The sequence below is a fragment of the Aquila chrysaetos genome, chromosome 8, assembly GCF_900496995.4.
Source record: "Aquila chrysaetos chrysaetos chromosome 8, bAquChr1.4, whole genome shotgun sequence".
NCBI lineage: Eukaryota > Metazoa > Chordata > Aves > Accipitriformes > Accipitridae > Aquila > Aquila chrysaetos.
In genome coordinates, this window is record NC_044011.1 from 10461019 (window position 1) to 10478304 (window position 17286).

A 17286-nucleotide genomic window follows, 5' to 3' on the forward strand; every position below is an offset into this window, starting at 1 on the left:
GTCATCCCAGGCGTTATCGCCTTCCAAGGCTTTGGGTGTTTAATAGACTCAGTTCTTGCTGTTCTTTATTCAGGGAAGCTGCTTTTCACTCCACAGCCAGAGCCTGACAGCAAATGTTTGCGTTTTCACAGACAGTGAATATTGTGTGTCAGGGTACTCGGTGCTTGGATGACTGCCATCCGCATTTATTCTTCTGCACAGCGCCCAGGCCGTGGAGTTGGTATTCCGTTCCCCAATTTCCACTTGAAGTGGCGGATACTCACAGGTGCCCTTCACCCCCGCAACAGCTTGCAGCCTGCCCTCCAGGAGGGCCTCCGTGCGGGCACAGCCCAGCCTGCCCCCTCCGTCTTTACCCCCCCGTTTGCCCCCGCAAGGGATGATGAGCAGCCAGCCCAGACGCCGGCGGCCCTCAGAGGACGGGGGCTGCCCTGCGCTCTTTTCCCAGGGCCGCCGCTTCTCCCGGCTCCCACTCCCTCCTCAGAGCCGGCCGCCCTTCCGCCCCGAGCGCCGTCCGCCCCCACCCGCCCCGCGCTCCTCAGCAGCGGAGCGGCGCCGGGGACGGCAGCGGCGCCCTCCCGCTCCGCTCCGGCCTCCGTCGGGCGGCGCCCCGCGGGGCAGGCGAAGCCGGCGCGGGGAGGGGTCGCCCCTTCCCGCCGCCCCGGGAGGAAGTGACATGGCGGCGGCGGGGAGGGAAGGCGAGGGGCGCCCTGTTCTTCCCGGAGCCGCCCGGCGGGTGGAGCCTGGCGGCCCCGCCCGAGCCGGCCGCCTCCCGGCGCGTGCAAACTAGTGGCAGTTGGTGCGGCTCGGCAGCCGCCCCGCCGCCCGCCCGCTCCCGGCGCCTCAGCGCGGCACGCATGCCAAGGCCCGGCGGCGCCAGGTACGTGCTCTTCCCCTGGCGACCAGCGAGCTCCTCAGGTGTACGGCCGCCCTTCTCCAGCCGGCGTGCTTTCCATTTGGAAAAAAAACAAAACCAAAAACCAACAGAACCGCCACCCCCTCGCCCCCCCGGCGTGCTGTAGCGGCGAGGCGAGGGGCCGGCAGCCGCCGGCGGGGTGTGCGAGCGAGGCGAGGCGGGGCGGGAGGCGGGCTGCGGACAGAAGTTCCCTGATTTATTCGCCGCCGGGCCGGGTCTCTCCCCGCTCGCCGCCGCCGCCCGGTCCCGTCGCGCCGTTTCTGCCGCGGTCGCCGAGAATTTTCCTGCCGCCCGCGGGCCCCCTTTGTGTGGCGAGCGCGGCCCGCGCCGGGGTTTCCGTGGAAACGGCAGAGCTGCGGCGGCCTTGCCCCGCTGCCCCCCCCCCCCCCCCGCCGCCTCCGCCGGCGGGCGCGGGGTGCTGCCGGCCGGGGCGGGGTGGGGCGGTCGGTCGCGGCGGCCCCTTCCACTTTCCTTTCGGTCTTCCCTTCTCGCAGCGGCGGGGCTGGCGGTGTCGGCGGGGGGCGGGTAGGGCGGTTGCTGTGGAAACGGGCGGGTGCGATCGTCTGTTTGCTGCCTCCTCCCCGAAGGCGCTTCTGCATAGCGAGAGGGGCGTAGCGTGCCCCGCTGGCCGGGGGTGTCGGAGGGGAGGTGCGGGTGCACAGGCACAGGTCGCGGTGGCTGGGTTTGTTTCCGTGGTGCCTAGAAGTCCGTGAGGGGTGGTTAGGCGGAGGAGAGGGGGAGCCTGCCTCCCTGGTGATGTGTTCACGTGTTGTAGGAGCTCTGCCTTTCATCTGTCTGTGTCTCTTCATAAAGATATTTAAGCCGAATTAAATAATGGCCACAAACTGACTTAAGGCGTGTCGACTGATAGCGTGTGGTGCAGGGAGAATTCCAAGGGGGGTATTGTTTAGGTAGGAAGTAATCCTCTGTAGCATTTATTTCAACAAGTGACCACTCACTCGTATGGCTGAAAAGACAACCGAGAAAAGAGTCTGTCTGAACAGTGATGTCACACGGAGACTTCTGGTCTTTGTTACGCATTTCTAAGAGTTCTAAGTATTTCAAGGCCACGTGCAAACATCTAAGAATGATGTATCTTATGCAGGCGCTTGTGTGGGAGAGAGAAACCTTGCTGCTACTTGAAAGCTGAAAATACTTTACAAGAGGTGGAAGGATGCAAGAAACTTTCCAAAAAAAAAAAAAAAAAAAAATCCCCCAAGCATTTCTTTAAAAGCAGTGATGCATCCAGCCCAGGAAGTTGTACTAGGCGATTGTAGCCTCAGCTTGTACTGATAATCACTTCACCCTGAGGGTGAGTTGCAAAAGAATTAAAAGCTGGTGGAGCAGAGAAACTATCGTGGAACAACTTAAGCTGAAATTTGCAGCTTGCTTTCTTCTCTAATTTCTCAGGTGAATGATAAGATTATTGTAGACATACAGATGTCTGTTTAATAGGATGCCAGGACTACCTCTATATAAAGACTGCGTGGATCACTAGAATATTTGATGTGCTGTAAGTGTTTGCTGTCATTTACTGACCAGCAGCTTTCTCTAGTTGTTGGTATCTGATCTAATGCTGTGTTTTTGCAAATGCTATGGATTAAAATACATTTTGATTCATTTTAGGAATTTGTGTAAATATTATGCATAGCTTTGCTCTTTCCTATTAATGTTTTGCCTAACAAAGCCTGAATAAGCTGTATCTAAAAATGAAACTTCAACCATGTTTTATGGAAGACAGAGGGGCAGGACTCGTGTGGAAGAACATATCAGAAAGCCTGCAATGAACAGAGAAAATATTGTAAACTGCTGATGGATAAATGTTGCTCTTAAGCAAAGTTTGGTTGTGTTGTTGGCAAGCGCTTAAATAACAGATTTTTAGTAAGTGCTTCACAAGAAGCTGTATTGTATTTTAGGAGTGGAGAAACCGCAGAGAGGTCAGCACTTGCCCAGAGTCACAGAACAGAGAATGCTGTGCCTAGAGCACAGTTGTTTTTTCATTAAGTCTTGCTCTCTCCAGCCTAAATCTAGAGGTGCTGAAGCAGTGTTTGTCATCTCTCTGGAATGAGGCATGCGTTCCTGGAGTGAGTGTTGTACATGGTTTACAGTTTAATGTACTTACTGTACCATAACAGAGAAGAGCTCTGTGGGAGAAGGGTTGTCTTGCAGGTGATAGATGAGAATCCTGTGACTGTGCTCTGCCCTGCTGAAAAGATGTGGTTTATTAGTTTTTGTTGTATACCCTGATTTTATTGCTGGAAGATGAAGACTGGGAATAATGCCCCTTGAAACCTCTTCAACACAGGAAGACACTGTCACAGCCTTTCTGAGGTTAGCAAGAGACTATTGTTGTGTTGCAAACGTGCACTCGTGGCCCTTAGAACTTGTATTAGTAATTTGGTCTTAAATTTTAAAAAGCGGAACGTCCACTGCCTGATGTAGAACACTTGCCTAATTAGTTGCATCACTACCATGTATGTCTTGATAAGGGAGCAGATGAACAAGAGGGCAACAATGCATTGTAGTGCACTATGCATGTGCTTTAGTCAGCGAACGCTTTTGCAGCTGTGGGCCTCCCTCATTAGGGAAAATGTTATATGAGTCAAGGCAACTGTCTCCTCAGGTGTGTTTGATTTAGCTGTACTGAATGCAGTGGGCTTTTTTGTAAGGAAACTAGAAATGTGACTGAGAGCAGTACCCTGTATGCTTTGTTGCATTTCAGCACTGGTACGCGACAGCTGAGCATGTGTTTTTTCCCTAAGTGCTTTGTCTGCAGTGGCTTTCCCCAGTGATTCAGTTTCAGGCGTTTGGGAAAGTTTGCCCACCAATCTGCTGTTTGGTGGTCTTAAGCTCATTCATATCTGGCTGTGTGGCAAGTACCCTGATCACCTCTGACTAATGCTCTTGTGCTGCTCAGAAACTGCTGACTCACTTCGTTTTCGTACTTTTCCCCTGTCCTCCAATGTGTTGGACTAGAGATGTGGTAGGGTGAAGGTAAGGCCAGGGAAGGAGGAAATGGAAATGAATGAGAATAACTGTGTGTTGTGGCAAGGATGAAGATGCTGTAAAGACCCCACTTTGATAATGTGAGAAGATGATGATGGCTGTAATGGGTTTCCTGAAAAGGTGCATAAACCATGTGTTAGGTACTGGGCAAAGCAGGCAAACAACTGTAGTGAGCCCATATCTGGGAGATGCTGGGTTATGGTACTGCTAGTGGTCTGCTCTTCATTTTGAACTCAAAGCCTTTTTACTTCTGTGCCTCCGTTTTCACCTTCAGCCCTTGTGTCTGTCGTGTTATATTCTGCCACAAAGAGCTTAACACTGAAGTAATTTTCTGCTGCTTGCAGAAGGGCTGACCTCGCTTGAGGTTTCTGCTGTAGCATAAATAACAGGAACAGGGAAAGACAATTAACCAGTTCTAGGCTGGAAAGAAGTCAGAGGTAGAGGCCACTGAAAGACAGTTTACTTGCCAGAAGGTTAGAAGCTGCAGGCAGAGACAACCACACTGATTTCATGTGCAAGTGTGGCTGTTTATTAACGTCTGAAAAATATCTGACATGCACCAGATTTCCTTTTAATCTGACTAACAAAGTTGAATTTCGTTCACTTTTTTCCAGCAGGATCCAGGTGAATGAAAAGGTTTGCCTGCACAGATTTAGTTGGCAGATTATGCAAGTTTTTTCACCTATCAGAAAAAGGGGAAGACCTGACTTAAAACCTGCTGTTAAAGACAGGGAAAGAACATATTTTGGGGAACTCTGTGTCTAGAAATGGCACATGATTTTTTTTAATCCATTTCAAGTGACAACTACTGTGTGAAAGTTAAACTGTACTGCTTCTCCCCCTGTCTCTGTATTATACCTGTCTTCACACATCAGAGTTTGCCGCTTCTTACCATCTTTTTCAGCACTTTGGAAAATACCATTACTACAGATGCTGGTTTGGCAATTCTGGAAGGTCTGGAAGCATGCTGTCTGCAGCAGCCTACACCTGCACTTGAATCATAAATGAGGTTTTCCCCCTTCAAGTCACAGGTGGTTTGTCAGGGGTTAACAAGGCTTTAGTTTATTTTATGGTTCTGAGGATATGTTTAGACAGTGCTGAAACTTGCACAGACACTTACATTTATTTTTTTTCCCCTTGATCTGGTATTAGTGAAAATTACCATAAAACAATGCAGTAACATCAGTGTTGACAAATCTGCAGATGGTGGGCGGGAGCAGTACTGCTATCTTCCCACAAGAAACAAATGTAAAACAAGTATCCAGAGGATCAAAGTAATTGAAAGAAACTAACTGTTCCTGTTGACCAATAGTGGTATAGGTGTGATAGGGTTGTAGTTAAGCAGAAAGATAACTAGGAATGTGCTATTCCCAAGCTTATTGAGCCTTCAGTGTGTCACTGTCTGGTTTTTACATGCCTATGCCTGTACCTCTGAGAGCGTGCATAAATACTGCATTTCACCCAAGATGGAGACAGAGAAAAGCTTCTTTCTGGATTTAAGCCTCGTAAAACTGTCTGGAATTTATTTGAAGTTAGCAGGACAAATGCTCAAAGCCAGGCTTTTAAAAGAATTTAGGCACCAGAAGCTGTGCAGAGATGTTGTAGAAAATCCAGGTAGATGTTGATGTACCTGATGCTTAATTTAGTGCAAAATTTATAAAAATGCTACTGGATTCTTACCAGCATGTTTAGGAACTGTAACAGCTGCACATTTGCCATCCAGTAACGTAAATGCTGTAGGATCAAGCACTATCTCTGAATGATTTTGCTGGCAGTTTAAGGTGGTTTTGACTAGCCCTGGCTTTAGGTGCTGAGAATACAAGTTCATTGATTAGTTATATCGCATTTGGCTGTTTTTGAGGGATAATGTTTTCCAAACAACAAGGACTACTGAAGCTTGTTGAGAGATTTCTTTTGGCTTCAACAGGATTTGAATCAGGTCCAAAATGAAACCTCCCTTTATTATTGGATGTGATAAATCCAGTGCCTGTGATAAAGGCTTTTATTCTCTGAAGTTCTCAAATTAAATCAGGCTGTTAGGGGACTGCTGATCAGGGAGAATGAGGTGGCTGAAAGTATTCCGAGTTCATGGTGTAGCAAAACAGTTCTGAACACTTGTGTTTTAGAGGCAGAGGTGAGTGAAAACTGATGTGGGATGGGACTGCTGAAATGTGGGTAAAGCAGTCACCATGTTTATTTGGATTTTTACCTGGCATCTGGATGTCTGATTGTTTTGTGTGTGGGTGTGGGTCAGCTGAGCCTCTCACTGAAGCCAGCATCGTATTTTTTGGAACCATGCCAATCACATCTCAGCTGTAAGACGCGTGTTTTTCTAAGTATTGGGTGTTACCTCTTTAAGGCAGGAGTTGGTTTTCTTTGAATAATAAATCTGGAAGCTTCCTTGCCACATTCATTCTTAAGTTAAACTATTTTCTACAGAAGGAAGCATTAAAAAATACTTAATAAATAAATATTAATATCCTGTGTATCCCTGTTCTGGTGTGGCTACATCTTGTGCATGCATTGGCATTTCCACTTTTGGGATGTGATTTTCATAAAGGAGAAATTCAGCTACTTCATACTCTTCAGTGTCATATGATAGAATACAGCCAAATAAAATTAATACTTGGAGGTTAAAAAAAAAATCTTGTGAATCTTTTTCTGTTTAACATTTCCTTAGTATTCAAAGAGCATACTAAATAATGTTATTTCATATTAATTAAAAATATGCAAATGGCATAGCTGAAGGAGGCAGTGTACTGTCATAGAAGATCACAAAAACTAACAGCTCACTTGGAGTTGTAATCAGGTGGATGGCACTTTTCGTTTCCAGCACTGTTAACAACATGTTGTGATTTGTACTGGAAGCTTTTGGATCCCCTCACAGACGAGGCCGGCGCTGTTCCCTTACATGCCTGTGATCTGGAAGCAGGGAGGATGCAGTCTGTCCCATGTACCTGCTGCATCTGTTGCAGTGTTGTCAGCAGGGCTCACAGCTGCCAAGTGGGAGAACGTGGTTGTCTGCAGCAGGCCATACAGCTGCTTGGAGAGAGACACAATGTTAAAAGTATTTGTACTGGTTTTGGGGGGACAGCAGAATATTCGTTACCAGCCCACAGTCTGGTAGTGGGAATCCCACTTGTAAACCAGTGGTACTGCCACCATGGTGTTTTTCTCAGCTCAGTGATTTATGCCCTATCTCTGCCACTTTCCAGATCTTTTTTTAAGGTTTTTGCTGCCACAAATTCTGTATTATTCATTAGTTGCATTTACTGGCTTTCTTAAACAAAAGAACAAAGCCACACAAGTTGGGAATTAGACTTCTAGGAAAAGGCTTAAAGAGGCTGCCCAAAATTAGTAAAATGTAAATCACAATTCCAGAAAATATAAAGAGGTCGTTTTATGGGAGTGTACTGAGGAAAGAAAATTATCCTTTTCCCCGTGTGGATGATTTTTATCTTCTGATTGTTGTCCTTGAAGCATCTAGCAATGCCTTTAATTCCTTCTTGGGTAGGAATAATGAGAGAGATGTATGTTTGTGTGCACATGCATACAATACTGTCGGCTTGGTACTAAAGTTGTAACTTCTGGTTTATAGTACAGAGCCATCCAAGTTGCTGAATACTTGGTTTTCATTTCTTGAGAAACGGTGAAAGGAAGAGAAAGTAGAGTTCATTAGATCAGCACATACATCCTGGTTTGAACCATCTCCTGTATTTATACCTGTTGCATCATCTGCTGCCACTGAAGGTCCTTGTGGGATGTGTCCGTTCCCTCTCTGCTCTCTGTGTGGCCTGTCAGAAGGTGTTGCAAGGGAAACTTGAGCATGGGCAAGAAGGCAAATAAAGGAGGATGAAAAGTACCATTTTGTGTTGAAAGCTGGAGCAGGGGGAACTGGCAGGTTGTGGTCTGGAGTTGGCTTTGCCATGGATTTGCCATGTGACTGTCACAAGCTCTCCAAGAGTGTTGTTCTGAGGTCCCTGTGTGCAAGGTGGGGGCAGCAAGACAGATCTTGGCAGGCTTACTTCACTAGCATCTTCTAAATGGCTGTAGTTTTTTATATGAGAGGGGATGGATAAATCCAGGAAAGAATTGACAAAAATCCACACAGGTTTTCTAATCCTATCCATAAAGGGTTTGATCCTGCACGTAGAGATGGACTTGCTCATGCTACATAGTCTGCTGAGTGGATGTGAAAGTTCTCTGCCTGGATACATCTGCTTATGTGTGTTAGCGGTGTGGAAAGCTGTCTGTGGCAGAACTGGAGTTCAGTGATACTTTTGTAGTCTACCTTTGTAACTAACTCATTGTGGGTAAGAATAGGAGGATTAAATATTTAGAGCTTTGAACTAAACATGTGATCCATGTTTCCTTGTTGTCTAGCATATAAAGCTGGTTTGGATGTGGGGGAAGTATTTTGTCTGTTGAGAGTATAGGCAGTTCCTGTACCTTGTGCTGACCCTTTGCATTGCTGTGAATGTAATTTACAGTTCTTTAAAACAAGATGAGAGTGATCAGTGTTTGGCAAGCATAAACCATGAGTCTTCATAGGAGAGACCTCCTTTCCAAAGCTAATCTCTTATCAAGAAAATGTTTGGACTCCCAGCACAATTTAAAAAAAAAAAAAAAAGCAACCCTTGTTTTATACCAGCTCCTGAATAATCCTTTATCTGCCTTCCTCCCTCCCCCTGTTTCTTTGGGCTCTTCTAAAAGAAATGTTTTTGTAATAACCACTGGAGAACTCAGTAGCTACTCCTGTGTTGGATCTGTTCCTGAAATGCCCAGTGCAGAGGTGGTCAACCATAGTCCCATGTGCCCTTCTTGCTGGGGAAATACCATGATGCAGGTGGCAACATCCTGCCGTACTGCCCTTGCTGCCTCTGTAGGTAGTTTTTAGTGTGTTAATTTCCCATGCACAGGAGTGATGGTGTGGAACTCACCGTTGAGAGATTTCTCAGAGGCTGTACATTGAGGACCAATGGCTTAACTAGGCAGACTCTGATCTCTGTACCTCAAATGTACAGTTGCTTCAGATGGTCCATGACTGTTCTATATACAATTTCATTTATCATAAACACAAAGGCGTCCGTACTTATGTACGTACATATGTATATTTGAGAAGGTTTAGTTTGTTGCAGACATTCACATTCTGTTATTTGGTAAGCCACCTGTACTTTTGCAGCAAGCCAGATTATCCATTGAAGTGACTTTGTAGAAACTCATTTGGGGGGGGAGGTTTGTTTTTTATAGAGGAGAGTGCCAGATGACAGTAATGTGTGGGCCTGGTTACCTTTGACTAAGCACTTGATGTTGCCTATGAAAGCAAATATTAAATTGGCTACGAGCAAATTATACAGTTGCTTGTCCTAGACTCTTTGCTGTCGTTCACCCCAGCTATTTTTGAGGAACTGTCCAGGTTGCTTATATTTGTGTGACAGCGTAGTCCACATCCTGCTTAGATTCTCGGTATACTTTCTTGTAAATTTTTGTTTGCTGTTTAGTCCTGCTCCCTTGCTCAGTCCCTAAATTTGACTTGTGTTAGTTATGTTGCCCTTGTTCGCAGTGCAAGTAACTTGTTATATTAATGGACCCAGATAAAGTAAAAGAGGAAACAGAGGGACTCTGGTCCCCAGAACTGAACTCTGGGGCTGAACTCTGATAGACTCCTCCAGGTCTTAAATACCTTAATGCACCTTGCTCTTTTATTTTTCCCAAGCAAATTGCAGATAATTGTGCTTTGGAGATATATATATATATATATGAATGTATTAAAATACAGAAACTTGGGTGGGAAACAATTGAAGAGCAACACTTGGCATGCTGGAAAGAAGCAACTTGCCTTCCACTGCTATTTTTGTGAACCTGATGTTCTGCACCCCAACATATTTTTTGAGGATCTCTCTAGGAGCTTGGAACAGAAGTGCTTAACTTCAAGGGGTTTACCCTCTTCAAACAAATGCCTCCCTCAGCATCAAGCCCTGCAGTCCCTAAACACTGCATCTCTGAGGTGTTCCATATTGCCTTGTGTTTAAGCCCAGCTCCCTCCTCCCTGAATATTTCATGCTTCTGGAAGAAGGAGCAAACTGAACTGTTTCTCGCCAGAACTCGGGCAGCAGCTCTCTCTCTTTCTTGCTCCTTCTTAGACTATGCATGCCTCTCCCAGGCTGCTGTCGTCCCCCTTGCCTCGCTGTGTAAACACTTTCCTTTCTACGTGGTAAGGGGACAAGCATCATGGCTGTCAGGGCTAACAGCAGCTATACTGTGCGTTTTACCAGCGGAGAATATGCATACACAGACAGAGAACTTGCATCCTGATAGGCATGCAGAGTTTGCATAGCTGTCTTGCTCTACATTAGATCACAGCAGGAAGAAAATACAAAAGGGGAAGGGGAAAGCATTATGATATGGTACCCATTTAAAAAACTCCTGGGTTACTTCCATTTCTTCAGTTTATACTCTGTCATACTAATTATCTCTGTGCTCAATAGAAAATAAATTCAGTTTTATAGCAAGTCTATAAATCAGAAATCCTAAAACTTGCTGGTAGATGGTATTCATTCTTCAGCCGAACTGACTGATCTCTCCTTTGTAGCGGTGTGTGTAACAAAATATGCAGTTCAGGAATGCATAACTCCTCAGGAAAACCTAAAAACATTCTTAAGTTCCCTTAACTTTGGGGGAAGGACTTAAGGTATGCTCAAATTCTTCCCTGATTTGGGACTTTTCTGAGGAGGTGTGGTGGGTCGACCTTGGCTGGCTGCCGCGTGCACATCAAACTGCTCCCTCACTCCCCTTCCTCAGCAGGACAGGGGAAGAAAAATCATAGAATCAGAATGGTTTGGGTTGGAAGGGACCTTAAAGATCATCTAGTTCCAACTCCCGTGCCATGGGCAGGGACACCTTCCACTAGACCAGGTTGCTCAAAGCCCCATCCAACCTGGCCTTGAACGCTTGCAGGGATGGGGCATCCACAACTTCTCTGGGCAACCTGTTCCAGTGCCTCACCACCCTCACAGTAAAGAATTTTTTCCTAATATCTAATCTAAATCTACTCTCAGTTTAAAACTGTTACTCCTCATCCTATCACTGCACTCCCTGATAAAGAGTCCCTGCCCATCTTTCTTGTAGGCCCCCTGTAGGTACTGGAAGGCTGCTATAAGGTCTCCCTGGAGCCTTCTCTTCTCCAGGCTGAACAACCCCAACTCTCTCAGCCTGTCTTCATAGGAGAGGTGCTCTAGCCCTCTGATCATCTTCATGGCCCTCCTCTGGACTTGTTCCTACAGGTCCATGTCCTTCTTATGGTGGGGACCCCAGAGCTGAACACAGTACTCCAGGTGGGGCCTCATGAGAGCAGAGTAGAGGGGGAGTGTCACCCCCCTTGACCTGCTAGCCACACTTCTTTTGATGCAGCCTAGGATGCGATTGGCTTTCTTGGCTGTGAGCGCACATTGCCAGGTCATATTCAGTTTTTCATCCACTAATAGCCCCGAGTTCTTCTCTGCAGGGCTGCTCTCAATCCACTCATTGCCTAGCCTGTATTTATACTTGGGATTACCCCGACCCTTGTGCAGGACCTTACACTTGGCCTTGTTGAACATCATGAGGTTCTCATGGGGCCACCTGTCAAGGTCCCTCTGGATGGCATCCCTTCCCTCTGGCGTGTCGACTGCACCACACAGCTTGGTGTCGTTGGCAAACTTGCTGAGGGTGCACTCAATCCCACTGTCCATATCACTGACAAAGATATTAAACAGCACCGGTCCCAGTACTGACCCCTGAGGAACACCACTCATCACTGGTTTCCACTTGGACATCTAGCTGTTGACTGCAACTCTCTGAGCACGACCATCCAGCCAATTCCTTACCCACCGAGTGGTCCATCTGTCAAATCCACATTTCTCCAATTTAGAGACAAGGATGTTGTGCGGGACAGTGTCAAATGCTTTGCACAAGTCCAGGTAGATGACGTCCGTTGCTCTTCCCTTACCCACCAACGCTATAACCCTGTCATAGAAGGCCACCAAATTTGTCAGGCATGATTTGCCCTTAGTGAAGCCATCTTGGCTGTCACCAGTCACCACCTTATTTTCCATGTGCCTTAGTATAGTTTCCAGGAGGATCTGCTCCATGGTCTTGCTGGGCACAGAGGTGAGACTGACTGGCCTGTAGTTCCCTGGGTCTTCCTTTTTTCCCTTTTTAAAAATGGGGTTATGTTTCCCCTTTTCCAGTCAGTGGGAACTTGCCCGGACTGCCAGGACTTCTCAAATATGTTGGATAGTGGCTTAGCCACTTCATCTGCCAGTTCCCTCAGGACCCATGGATGCATCTCATCAGATCCCATGGACTTGTGTACCCTCAGGTTCCTTAGATGGTCTCAAACCTGATCTTCTCCTGCAGTGGGTGGTTTTTTATTCTCCCAGTGCCTTCCTTTGCCTCCTGCGACTTGAGCGGTGTGGCTGGAGCACTTGCCAGTGAAGGCTGAGGCAAAAAAGTCGTTACCTTCACATCCCAGGTAACCAGGTCTCCCGTTTCCTTCCGGAGAGGGCCCACGTTTTCCCTGGTCTTCCTTTTATCACCAACATATCTATAGAAGCTTTTCTTGTTGCCTTTGATGTCCCTGGCCAGATTTAATCCTATCAGGGGTATAGCTTTCCTAAGCTGATACCTGGTTAAGATGAAAAAGCTCGTTAAGTTGAGATAAGGACAGGGAGATGGCTCACCAGTTACCATCATGGGCATGAAAAACAGGGACAAAACTAAAACCATGTTCTCCCCTAGCCCTTTCTTCTTCCCAGGCTCAACTTGACTCCTGATTCTTCTACCTCCCCCCTGCCCCTTGCCACACCCCGAGTGGTACAGGGGAATGGGGAATAGGGGCTGCAGTCAGTCCGTAACAGTTCCTCTCTGCTGATCCTTCTTCCTCGTGCTGTTCCCCTTCTCCTGCTGGGGTCCTTCCCCCAGGGTGCTGTCCTTCAGGAACAGGCTGCTCTAGCCTGGGTCCCCCATGGGCTGCAGTTCCTGCCCGAAAACCTGCTCCTGAGTGGAGCCTCCATGACCTGCAGGGGGACAGCCTGCTTCACCATGGTCTTCACCGTGGGCTGCAGGAGAATCTCTGTTCCAGTGCAGATTTGGGTTTTTTGGGGGGGCTTTTTTGGTTTTTTTTTGTTTTGGTTTGGTTTTTGAGGTTTTTTTTGTGTAGCATGTACAGATACATTCTCCTTTAAGGCAAATACATACATGGACACAGCCTCACTTTTGCTAACTTCTGATGCTCACTGATAGAAAGAGAAGAGCACAAGGGCTTCCTGTGACTTGCCTTGCATATATATTTCATATACAGAAGCATTGTTAAAATGGACTCTGATATGAAATTCAGTGCTGCTACCTGTGCTGTTCTGATGGCAACTAAAATTCACTTAGAGGTACTACTGAACCTGCTGTAATCTGACCTGAGCGTATTTTCATAGTCTTGGTCTCTGTAACTCATACAAGATATGGTTTAGATGAGAAAATGCAAGAATGGGCAGCATCATCATCATGTGCCTGGTTGTTCTTAACTTGCAGCAGAGCATTTAAGGACTTTATCAAAGAGTAGACATGAGTGAAAACCTTTGCATTGGCTTGAAACATGCTGTTCTGAAAATAACCATGTATAGTGCTGTCTTGCATCTAAGTAGGGAAAGTATTAGCTTAGTCCAGATGCTGTCAGATAGGTACCATGTTGCTTTCCATACTCCAAGGACTCTGTTTACTACATAAACTTTGGACAATGTGGGTGGGAGTTGTTTGTGTCATTCTTGTGCTTTCTGTAAAAGTGCAAACAGTTGCGTTCTTACAAGATCACTATTTGTAGTCTCGAAACTCTTACAGACTTTGAGGTATGAAATAGCATTGTTAATTGACCACAGCCTCTGCCAGAAGAGAGGTGTTCACCTTGCACATCACTGGTGTAACATTGCCTTTTCTTCTATGTCCTCCTGGTCAGTTATTCTAAGCAGAAGGAAATGCTGAGAGTAGTTGAAGTAGAAAACACAGTGGATCTTGCTGAAGAATGAAACTTGGGAGGAAAAGAGGTAGAATGAATAGTTGTGGAATTTGCTTTTAAATCTGATCCTGTGATCTCTTAGTCACATGAATAGGTCCCTGTTGACTTGCTCCCTAGACAGATGTTTGAGGTTTGAGTCTTTTGTTCTATATCCAAAGGAAAACTGCTATTAAAGAATGTCCCTATCTGGTTTTGATGCTCTGGCTGGCTGTTTTCTCCTAATTCGTTTTAAGGGGTGTTTGATAGAAGAGAGTTTCTTGGCAGCTCTCCGATCTTAATAGCTTCTGAGAAAATGCATTGATTGGCCCTTTTGTTTTCAGAAGATTGCTGTAATTTTCAGTCATTATCTATAAGGAAATCAGTGTAATTTATTAAACCAGCATCATGGATTAAGAATTAAAGACCTGATTCTTTATCACTTAAACTGGTGTTACATTGATGTTACCCACGAGGAACTTTAGTCAGGCGGAAGAAGTTCCTATGAACTCTTAAAAAGCAAGCTTCTAGACCTCTTTCATAAGCTCAGAATTGATTCCTGAAAATGAATTTCTACTTTTTTGTTGCTTGTACCAAGAATAAATTGCACTTCTTGGGAGTTTGGGTAATGAAAACAGTCCAAAAAGTATCATATTAAAAAAATCTTCTAAGAATGAGCTTATGCCTGAGAAACAGAACACTTAGCTAGCACTCTGTGTACAGTGTTTGGGTTGCAAATTTTGTAGGGAAAACAGCTTGCATTTAATCAGAAAAGAAAATTAATCTCTGTAGATTCCCTACTTTTCAGAAAAGCAAAATTTAAGCAGTGGTTCTAATTTCTTGTTCCTTTTACAAGCAAGTTAGGTTAGATGCATTTCAGTGGTACTGCTTAAGTAGACTTCGTTTGCCTTTAAAACATGTCTTAGAAGCTTTACAGAATTGAAATTTGATGACTGAGCTATGAAAGCAAGGAATAAATTACTTGCAAACATTCCATTGTGGCTTCATAAAATTGTAAGACAGTATTATGTTTTATCAGGGTCATCTCATCTTTGTTTATTTTAATTCTGTGAAGTTTTGTTTTAAAGACCCAGTATGAAGTAAATGATTCACATAAACATAACATTTTAACCCAGTTTGACTACTATTACAATGAAAAAAAATAAATTGGTGGACTAATGTTCTGATGAATCCTTCTAGTCACAAAGTCTGTCGATCAACTGCTTACTACAGTAGATTTCTGTTGATTATATCAAATAGTGAATTTTCAGGTCTCCACTGTAAGTAGACAGTGCTTTAATCTTATTTTATATATGGATTTTTTTTGACCCAGTCCCTTATTGATCTCTGGGAATTACATTAGATTAGAGTGATTCTGTGGCATGGAATTAAACAGGCCAGCTAGCACAAAAAAATTTTGATCCGTTTTAGCCAAGGATGGTAGGATAAACCCAGTCATCAGTGTTTTGGAAACTGCACAGTCTTTTAAGCCACCCACTTGTAAGTAACTGGTTGCTTCCATTCTGACTGTTTTAAAGAAGTGCTCTAATCCTGCTACTTGGTGAAGTACAGTAGTCTGAATTAGGGAAGTGAAATCTTGTATCTTTCACTGTAAACTTATTGAAAACTTGGGTTTGCCTTTTTTTTTTTTTTTTTTTTTTTTTTTTTTTGTAAAGTGTTTGGCTCTCTCTCTAGAGTGTGCGATGGAGGGGCTGGGGCATGCACCATTGCAATGGTTCCTACTCAACAACATTTCTTATTCTACTTAGCCTTCAACAAAAACAAAGCCTTTGGTCAAAGCCCATGCTAATAAATTGTCTGCCACCCTCAGAAACGTATCTTTAATAGAATGGTTGGTTAAAGCTGGAAAAGCTTTTTGCAAGTGTCATGACAGTAGTTACTACAATGAACAGAGGCCTGTTCTGCCATTCTGAGCTACAGATGGTGTCTGCTTTGGTACTGAATAGTACAGCAAGATAAAGGGAACAAAGTCTGTGATGCACAAAGGGCACATTTTGTCTGCTAATAATAGGCTTGGGACTGCCATAAATTCTTTATATAAATTATACAACAATACAGATTCTCTTTCTTAAGTTTTTCTTCATCTTCTTGTGGTTGAAAACCTGGGTAAATAACTTCCTATCGTTTTGCAGCAATTCTTGTGTGTGCTCTTTGCTGTGGTAAGCATAGTCAGCAAGGGCAGTAAAACAAATGTTTCAGGACGCTGATCTAGACTCAGTGCCTCACATAATGGGGTCTCATATAAACTAAAAGGATAGGCATAAAGATTTTTTTCATCAGTTAATTCCCTGGGATGCTGACAGCTGCTGTTTTGTTATTGCCTATGACTGGCACATTCAGAAATACTGTCTCGGGGCTTCCTCCCTGGGCAAACTCTCCTACGCCTCGAAGGGAGAAACAGTGTTGGAATGGAACAGGATGGCAGCACCTCCTGCTTAACTGTATTCAAAATACTGGAGTGTTGTTTACTGAGAAATCATGTCTTCATATGTTTTCTCTTAACAAATGAGACTAGCGTTGGTGGTAGTGATGGTGAGGGGAGGTCAATATGGTATTTGGTAGGCCAGAATACTTGGCAGAGGACACTTCCTCTGAATGCTCAGCTGCTAAGATTGGACTGGTCCTTTCCAAAATTATACAAACATGTCTTAAGTAACCTAAGAGTTGATTTTTTTCTGGAAACACGGCTGGGTCATGGGTTAGTACTGTTATTGATGTTTCCTTTTTGGGCTTATGGAGTATAACTGACAGAATTACAGTGTCAAGGAATAATTGAACAAATTGTGTGTATTGTGCATAGCCAAGCTTTTATTCTCTTGCCAAAATCAACTGATATTTGAATGTGACAAGGGAAAAAGCCAATAAAGCTAGAATTAAGGGGCTGCTACTACCTCTTGGTTGGGGACTGTGGCTGGCATAGCCTGGAGAGGAAGGCACAACTTCTATCATAAAGCTCTGAAGCTTGTGTTTACTTTGGAGCTGCTCTTGAAGATAGCAGAGGCCATAGTGTATGTCTTATGAAGTACAGACAATTCAAACCAAAATGTAAATGGATTATTTTGCTCATACTTTATCAATGAAGACCAGATAGAGGAGTATTGCAGCCCATGGAAAGGAGTCATATGCTCATGGGCTTTGCAGAATGAGGACTGAAGTGTGAAAATTTGTTTCCAAAGCTAAATGTAAATTGATTCAGAAATATGGTATTCTCTGTCCATGCTTACTTTTGCAAATGTTGTCATCAAGCCTTTTTCTACAATAGAATTAACTTTTATTTTAGTGTATTGAAGTGTAAAACAGGAAGTCTGTATTAACAGTCTGTTTA

At 44.8% G+C, this 17286-nt stretch overlaps 1 protein-coding gene across 2 annotated transcripts in view; it reads left to right on the forward strand.

Moving 5' to 3' along the window:
* Positions 1–648: 648 nt before the first annotated feature.
* Positions 649–17286, forward strand: part of AGPAT4 (1-acylglycerol-3-phosphate O-acyltransferase 4) — an 84140-nt gene continuing 67502 nt past the window's right edge. The window contains exon 1 of one of the 2 annotated variants that reach the window (XM_030021435.2): positions 649–877. The gene's annotated coding sequence lies outside the window, so the exon portion shown is untranslated. Of the gene's footprint in view, positions 878–17122; positions 17144–17286 lie in introns of those variants that run through there. The other variant, XM_041125073.1, reaches the window with a different exon arrangement.